The 8,695-nt window shown below is 44.3% G+C and overlaps 1 long non-coding RNA gene across 1 annotated transcript; it reads left to right on the plus strand.

Annotated features, from left to right (window-relative positions):
• Nucleotides 1-684: 684 nt before the first annotated feature.
• LOC145820329 (uncharacterized) lies at nt 685-8,068 on the plus strand. Its single transcript, XR_014361617.1, has 2 exons — nt 685-4,003; nt 4,787-8,068. It is a non-coding gene; the product is annotated as an uncharacterized LOC145820329 (long non-coding RNA).
• The last annotated feature ends 627 nt before the right edge of the window (nt 8,069-8,695 follow it).

The raw sequence follows: 8,695 nt of genomic DNA on the forward strand, positions 1-8,695 counted from the left end.
GAAAACTAATGAAAAGAGTCTATCAATCGGGAAAGGAGAAATCTAACAGGCAAAAGGCTAGACTAACCACTATCAAGGCAGGAGAGAGACATTCGCATACTAGCTATCACAAACTAGATGCAACAAGTCCTTTTTCCTCCCCCTAAAATACATAAATAAAAAGAGATTCTCTAGCCTAGAGGAAAGAGAACTACTAGGATAGGAAAGACTGACTAGCTACTAGGAACAGCCTAGCTACTCACTCCCAAGGGTAAGCTACATCCCTATAGAGAAGACAATCTTCTTCTTTTCCCAAGATTGTCTGATAGAATATCAGATATCTCAGGGAGGTTTTAAGTCATTGCATCCTCTATTCTATTGGGAGTGATGGATGCTAGTGAAGAGAAGGACGGAAAGGCATAGATGAGTGGCTTTCTTGGGTTGGGATAGGGCGCAACTTTTCGTTGGAAAGGCCTTTCCCTTGAGTCCCCCTTTTTCCTGTAGGATGGTCGACACGATAAATGATAGCAAATTCTCTCTATGAATCTCTTTCCTGTAGCTAGCCGCTGATAGTCAGTCTTTTACTGTTTTTATTTTATGACTTACTTACCCAAAAAAAAAAGATAGTCAGTCTTTCTCCTTTTGGTAGTTGAGTAAGGTTTCTCAGCTTCCTTTCGTTTGAATTTCTTTCTTTTTAGTTCTTCCAAGGGTTCGGAGAGTGAAGCGAAGGATGAGCTGGTAGTTCTTTCTCTTTGGAGAGCTGTATGTAACGTAACTACGGTTCTTTCTGGAATGAAATAGCTGAGGCAATCTCCTAAGCCATAAGAGAGGAGGATAGAGTTAGCATTGATTGGGAAGGCAGGAACTAGTAATGAAAATTATCTCAGAGCCATCCCAGAAAGAGAAGGCCCCAAAAGATCTAACTATGTATGCTCAAGCTTCGAGCCAGCAATCCTGTGTAGTCCCTCCAATCAGTACAACCGATAGGTCAGATGCAGTCAAATCCTCTAGTGACTGGCCGAAAGACCCGCAAGTTCAACAGGCTCCAGATCCTTCCTTCACAGCTCCTCCCTCAATTGTTAACAGCAGGAAAGGTTACACTCCTGCCAACCCCGCAAGTACCTGACCCATTGCCAAAAGGTTACGACCCAAACGCGAGATGCGAGTTTCACTCAGGAGGAGCAGGGCATACAACAGATAAATGCTATAACCTGAGGAACACTATTCAAGACCTCATTGATCAGAACCTTTGGAACTTCCAGGAAGAAGAGCGATCTCTCGTAAAGCCTGAGGATTAAATCAGGCCGTATAGTGGACATGCATGCAAACCAGTCATTGTTGCAACATCAAACGGGGGCAGGCACCAGTCAAAAGGAAACTCCGGCAGAAAGGCAACTAGCAAGTCACGAGGATGGAGAAGCACTAGTTATCACCGCCAAGCAGCCTACAAGAAAGAATTTTCCCACAACTAGGCCAGTCTACGTCAATGCATTCTCCCGATCAGCACGTTCATCACAACAGCGAGCCAAACCAAGGGGATCGGCCCGCGCCAGTCCCATCCCCCGTCAAAGAAGAGCCTCGGAAGTTTAATCCATTGCCCGCATTCGCCCCTACTCGAAAAAGGGCGCAATATCGATAAGCTCGATCAAGCCAATGAATGGAATGCAATCGGGTCAGATCGATCAAGGACATGCTAGCGATAAGCCTGCTCGCTCGAGGCCATGCATGCCTATCAGCTCGCTATTGGCTTGGCTATGCACTCGTATCAATACGTTCGCTCAAGGCCATGCTCTCGCTTCCATGTCCATACGCTCGTACTTTTACTGATCGAGTCCCTCTCTACGCCCACCCTGCACTTTTTTTTCTTTTTTCAGGCCGAACGAACATTACTTTTAATCATAAGAAATGAAGGAATGAAACAAACAAAGGATTAGATCCCTGTCTTAGTCTTAGATCCCTTTTGCACTCGCATTCCAGGAAGAAAGAAAGGAAAGAATAAGGCTTCCAAGCTTTTTTTGATTTCAAGCCGCTTTACCAAGTAGGGGGGAGGCAGAGGCAGGAGTTGATAACATATTTCTGAGGCTTTTGTGTTGTTTCCGGGTACTCTATAAGATGATGTAATAGAGAGAGGGGATTTACCTATTTTGAGCGATGAACTGGGAGCTCAAAGTTCCTGCGCTTATCATCATTTCCAATTCCTTGCTCTAATAACTTTTGGCTGTAGCGTAAGGGGCACGCTATTCATCAAACAAAGTACATTGCCTCTTGGCTGGGTCCAGATAGGAATACTGGTAAGATCTTACTCAGTTCTGTCAAGCTGAAGGCCCATCGGCTATCCACATGAAAGTGGGTTTTAAGACGCCCCTTTTCGAGGTAAAACTGGCATATCAGCAAACAATAAAACCAACCATTGCAGCTAGAGATAATACCCAGTACCTGGTGAAACGGACTCTTTATTATATTAAGCGTCTGTGGCCAAGTGACATGGCTTTTCACTCTTCTTTTGTAGAGAAGGTTGCTCATCCAGCCGTCACTCTCCCTTCTCGCTTGAATGGTAGGTCAGCTAACCCCGCCGGGTCAAGCGCCTCCGTAAGACTACTGAACAACTAGTGGTCCTACTTCATGCCAGTCATTGCCTTTGCTCAATCAACAAGCTAACTGAAATCATTGAACTGACCCTCACGCTCAGGGCAGCAGTGATGTCCCGGTTGATGCCAATGACAATATGGTCAAGGCTTACATCAGTAAAAGAAGCCTTCATAAAGTAGGGCATTGATCGCTCTTAGTCGAAGGAAAGGATTCCGAGACAGCAGCGGTCGCCTAACCGATCCCTCCTTCCTAAAAGGTGGCTGGGATTTCCTAGGGTGCAGGTTGTACGGCGACGCCAGCTCCATCCATACTGGGGTTCCGTACCTGAGGGGAAGTCTTCAAGTACTCCTTACTTTACTCCCGGGGTTGATTAAGGGCGAGCTAAGAGGGAGGGACTCAAAGCCCTCTCTTAAATCAAGGAATGGAAATCTTCTTATTGCTGCTCCCAGGAAGCTTTATAAGAACTCTTTTCCCCTTAAGCCCAGGCAGTGTGAAGTAGAGCAGGGAACTCTGTCCTCGTTGCGGAATTGATTAGGCGGGGTGCAGGATCTTGCCACGGCTATGGCAGTGTTGGAAACACTGATAGATTACAAGAGGAGTGACTCTTCCAAACCTAAAGCATCAAAGGGTGGCTACGTCAAAGGTGGGGGAGACAAGAACAGCAAAGGCAGAAGCCCTATTGCAATCATTATCATTATACTATAAAACGCGAGTTATCCTGTCCCCTTTTCGCTTTCACTTACTATACATCATACAGAAGCTGAAGATGCAAGGTTTCTGTTTATCAAAGGGGTCCATTAAGCATGTGCTTAGAGAAGCCAATCAATGTGTACTAGAAATGTTATCCTAGCAACTCAAAGAATCTCGGAAAGAAAGGCAGAATCGAAGAGCTTAGTGTGAAAGGGCTTTCTTCGATATTAACAACGGACGGGCGGACGAAACAGAAAATAGCCCTTAGTACAAGCTATATAATTCCTCTTTCTTAGGAATTATAACTCATTTGTTTGGGTGAAAGCTCCTTCTTCAAAGCACGACATAGAGGAGTAGGTTGGTCATAGATGTGAATCTACTGCTCCCATATATTGATAGTAAGAGCTCCACTCTTCAACATCTTAGTTAAAATGGTATAACCCGGGAATGATAATGAGATACCTCAACTTTAGAAAAAGATAAGAATAGAGTTATACGAAGAATCCGATCCGATCTGTCTCCGGGTACCCTAGTTTCCAAAAGAAGAAGCACCACCGGTCGTCGACACTGACCAAATCAATCCTTACTCTGAAAAGGAGGTATGGCGGATCGTATAACCTTGGGGACCTTATATTATAGTAAAATCCCTATTAACGGCTTGGGTTCAATCTGTCTCCATGCATCATTGCACATGGCCCGGTCTCCTATCTCGGTAGACTACCGTCAACTTGTCCCGTGGTCGGAGGTTTTTTTTTTGGGTAAGTAAGAAATAAATAAAACAAGAAAATTTACACGAATACAAGGGGCATACCCCAGGCCCTACCCGAAACTACAACGACGACGACCAAACAAACAACTGGCACCAGAGAGGCAAGCCAGCCACACAAAAAAAAACAAAAAACTCAAAACAGCCAGAGCAACTAAGCACAAAAGACTTGTTCAAGAACCATATCCCACAAACAGATAGGGAGCTTGCACAAGATCTACACTGTTACAAGAAGCATCCGAACTGAGATAATACAAAGATCACCGTGAATACCAAAAAACAGCCCTTATCTTAGGCTTAAACACATCCAGATCTAATAAACTAAGAACCCAAAAAAACAGGACAACGTTACAATACACAATAATAAAAGTCCCACCATTCAGATATATATACAAGCAGAATTTAAAACAGCTTATGAACCCACTGAAGTGCCAAGGTAAGGCGCACCGTGCTGCCATCACCGAAAAGCATCTCCACACAGCATAAAAAGTTCCCCGAGGGGCGCAGGTTGCAGCCACCTCCACACCACCAGTCAACATTAAATTCGGTAGCAGGCACATCTTGTTGCCAACATCCAAGAGCCTTCCCCAACATCATCCAACTTGCAGCCGGAGTCCAATAACAGTCCCAATAACAGTACAAAGGAGACTGCCAGTAATAAACCCACCAGACAGTTTTATGTTTCACCTGCCCAAAGAGAACTAGATAGTAAGTGCCAATAATACAAGAGACATCATAGAGAAGGAGGAAAATAAATCGGAGGTTTTAACTTACTTTTCTCTTCCTTACCACCAAACCGGAAAGTCAGGCTCTTTTGCAACTGGAGGGAGATCCGGAATTGGAAAAAAGAGGGGTGTTCAGCTTCCCGTTCTTCAGAAATAAATGGAAGACTAGATTGATAGAAATTGTTAGAGGCCTGAGAGTTCTGCTAGGCAGCAAAATGCCTTAAAGCAAGCCGGGGGAACTGGCTAAGTGGTTCATCTATCCTACATCTCGCCTGTTCATTTTAGAAGGAAAGTCAGCTTCAGTCCCGAGTGCAAGTTAAGATCAATGCCGCAGCTCTTTCCCCGGTCGTAGGTTTTCGGTAACTTCTCTTTCTTTTTGCTTAGTGAGATCGTGTACCCTGGATGACACCTATGGAACTAGTTGTTGACGAAGATGGTATGCACTATCATTCGGAGAAGTTCCTAGCTAGTTGGCCCTTTGGCGTTCTGATTGAGAGTTCAATCCTGGCTTTCGACGATTCAATAGGAACGAAGATCTGCACCTCGCGGGGTTCGTTTCCCTGGCCATTCTTCTACGTCTTTCGCTCATTACTCGTTGGCTAAAGGATTGTTTTTTCGGCCATTCAAAAAAGTAAATACTAATACTGCTTTCTTGCTAATAAATAGAATCTGCCATAAGGTAGCAGGGCGAGTCGATCCACCTTTTTCTTTAATGGCTACTTCTACCAGTACCTCTTTGGTGCAAGGTTCAATCTCGGGATTCTCTACTCGAACCTTGGACTAAAACACAGGAAAAGACAGGAGTCGGATTGGTCTAGGCCTAGGAGCATAGGTAGGTTCGTTTTCTTGATTTTCTTTTTTCTTTGCCTAAGAAATCTTGCTGGAAGGTCACTCTCTCTTCTCTGGGGGAGAGGCAATGTTCAGTGCACTTTCCTTTAGAAGATATCTGAAGAGCAAGACGAGATGGAGGTTCTTGAGCTCATCAAGTTTAGAGGTCCTGAGACCGTTTCTAGTAACGAGTTTGATGAGGAGAGATGATGGTACGGATGAGAAGGCAGCACGAGAACGAGCTTTCTTTCTAGCGGGGAGCGGGCCCCTTTCGGTCTTATCCTTATATTCGAGTGAAATAGCAGCTGCTCTTTCAGAATTCATTTTATATATTGATGATGGAAGCTTCTTTCTCAACTGAGGGTACTTCTCAGCTTGGGGACATTGCTATAGTATCTTCTTTGGCGCATTCTCTACGACGGAAATGTGAAAAGAAGGGAGAAAGATATTCCAACCACCGAGGTAGGTCTAGGCCCTTCCTTCAACCACTCAGAGCGCTATGTCCTGAAAGTATGCCCAGCATTTCAAATAACCTTAGGAGAGGCGGACACACGACAATGCTCAATGCGTTAAATCAATCTGACCATCCTTATTATCCCTCCTTAATGGTGATAGCAAAAAAAGAAGAAATAATAGAAAAACTTCTTTAGCGATGCCCACAAGAAGCGCTTCTAGAAGTGAGGAGACCAGGTTCTTTTGACATGGTAGTTGTTCAAGAGTGGAATTTATTATGTAAAGAAAGGGTCGGTTCACTCGTTCAACTACTTGCTTGGCCAACAACCCCTTCTATTTTTTTACTGTATTTCCCGTCGTAAGATGTAAACAAGAAAGCAGCAACTAAAGCGCACAGGCGAGAGCTTCCTTCTGAAAAGGGATTGGCTTTCAGGCGCATGCTAGGATGCTTTTTCTTCTTTTGATGAACCTCTTGCATTGCATTAAAAAAGAGTACCTGATCCATTATGAAGCTTGAAATTAGGAACCGCAGCCGAGCCTCTCCCTGCTATCCAATGAAATGACTCTTTCTGCGCTCTCAACGTGCATTTGAGAAAGCTTCCTATCAGCCTCGTAGCCATCAATCCCTTCTTTACCACATCATGGGGGTTTAGAGGAGATCCCAGAGGCCCACTAAAGCTAAATCAAGAATCTGCCTATACAGCCAGCGGGGAGGATAGCACTATTGGCAACGTCTGGCGTTAAGTAAGGCGAGTAGCTAAAGGCGGATAAGGAAAAGACAGGAAATAGAAGCCCCCTCCAGATAGTTGTTATAAAATTGATAGACGCATGTTGAATAAGGTAGACAAGAGATAGAAAGGAGGAAAGACAACTTGACCAGACAAATCACATATTAGCTCGATTCTCGACTTTATTCTTTCTTTCATCTTTCAATCCTCAATCCTCAACTTCTTCTAGCTGCTTTGCATTCAATCAGAATTAGGTAGCAGGGAAGGGGGTAGGGTTCCCACTATAAGAGTTATGGCGGTACAAAGAAAGGGCTCACTGACGAAAAACAGGTACGGATATAGGAGCGGAGCACCGGACCGCTTAGACTCATAGGACGAAGCTGAAGAAAGTAAGCAAGCGAGAGCGAGAGGGAAAGAGATAAAGGAGGCAGAGAGCAGGAACATAATTATCTTATATTAAGAATAGGTATCTCTATAAGTGCATCTTTCTTTCTAATAAGAGAAAATAATAACATATCTAATAGAGATACCCCGCGAACTCCGCCAGCTTATATATAACAAGTCAAATGCCCTTGCCCTGGTAACCCCTCCGCTAGTAGTAGGAGGCTCTGCTATGGCACTATCAGAAGCTTCCCCTGCCTAAAGGCATAAATAGAGTGAGGAAAGCCTTTTGACACCCTTACTAGTAGCTACAGGTCTGAGAAAAAGGGGCGCTGAGTAGTGCAAATTTGGAAGTAAACATAAGCAGTGGAAACTGTTTACCCGAAAGTCAAACAAGCATAAGGAGATAAGTACTGGTATTCGCAACTATCTACGTGTGGATTTCTGTCTGCACCCAAGGGCCAGCTAGCGTGATGCTTTTGATTTGGATCGTAGGCCCTCGATACGAAGCTCTTCACATTTGAACCAATTCCGACATCTACTTTTCTCCCAACCAACGACTATCTATGCCATGAATCGGGTTCGTATGCCTTACTTTACCTACTTGACGAAAGGCTATCTTTCTTCAAGGAAATCGATTGATCAATATGAATCTCGAGAGTCCCCTATCCATTTCATTCTTTCCGGGATTAGTATTCTAGATCTTGGGTGGAGACGACTAACTATCTGGTGCGAATGTACGCAATTACGATGCGCAGCGCATCTAACTATCTATGTCTCGCTGAGACAGTTCGGTTCCTATCTATCGTTGGTGAATAGAGTCCTATCTCTAATTGAGTATGACAATCGGCTAACTCTGGTTCTTTCGGATTGTTTTTTCCTTTTTTTACGGCCAAAACTCTCTCTCTATCTCCGGGCCCTATTTCTGCCTCATACAGCTCGGGATTAGGCTTTCTCTGGCCTTTCTACCTTATGCCTCTCTTATGACTTTTTTGTAAAAGTGTCCGCTGTGCCCCATTTCTTTTTTGACGATCCCTATGGTCTTTCCTTTTCCTTCCGGGCGAGTACGGCGGGTTGCTCTTTCCTATTCTAATACAGAAGAAGAGAACCTTTCTAGATGTAGCTTTCCTTCCTTCCCTCACAGTGAGTTGAATAAGGAATTATTAAACCTTGCCTACTATCGACAACTAGTCTTCCTGCTTCTATCTGGCCTCACTGGTATACCGAGACTGGTGCGTCTGCTCATATGACCGCTGCCGCCCGCTTTCATGGCTACTTCAGCACAGGCCAACAAGCAACGAACGAGATAGCTAGCTCATCCTTACTAGACTAATGTTTGACTTCAAAGAGGCTCACTTTCACTTTATAGTAAAAGAATGCGCGAGCCCGGACGCAAAAGCAAAAGACAATGGCTTTCTCCTCCCTTTCGTTTATGTACTACAATTCCAGAACCCTTTGCTTGTGCTTGTCAGCAACTTACCTCAACTGTAAGTAAAGTAAAAAGAAGGCGCATACATTTCGATACGAAAAACTCCAACACCAGACGGGGAAAAAGT

This window comes from Camellia sinensis, chromosome 2 (assembly GCF_055761805.1).
Source record: "Camellia sinensis isolate YWXY chromosome 2, ASM5576180v1, whole genome shotgun sequence".
NCBI lineage: Eukaryota > Viridiplantae > Streptophyta > Magnoliopsida > Ericales > Theaceae > Camellia > Camellia sinensis.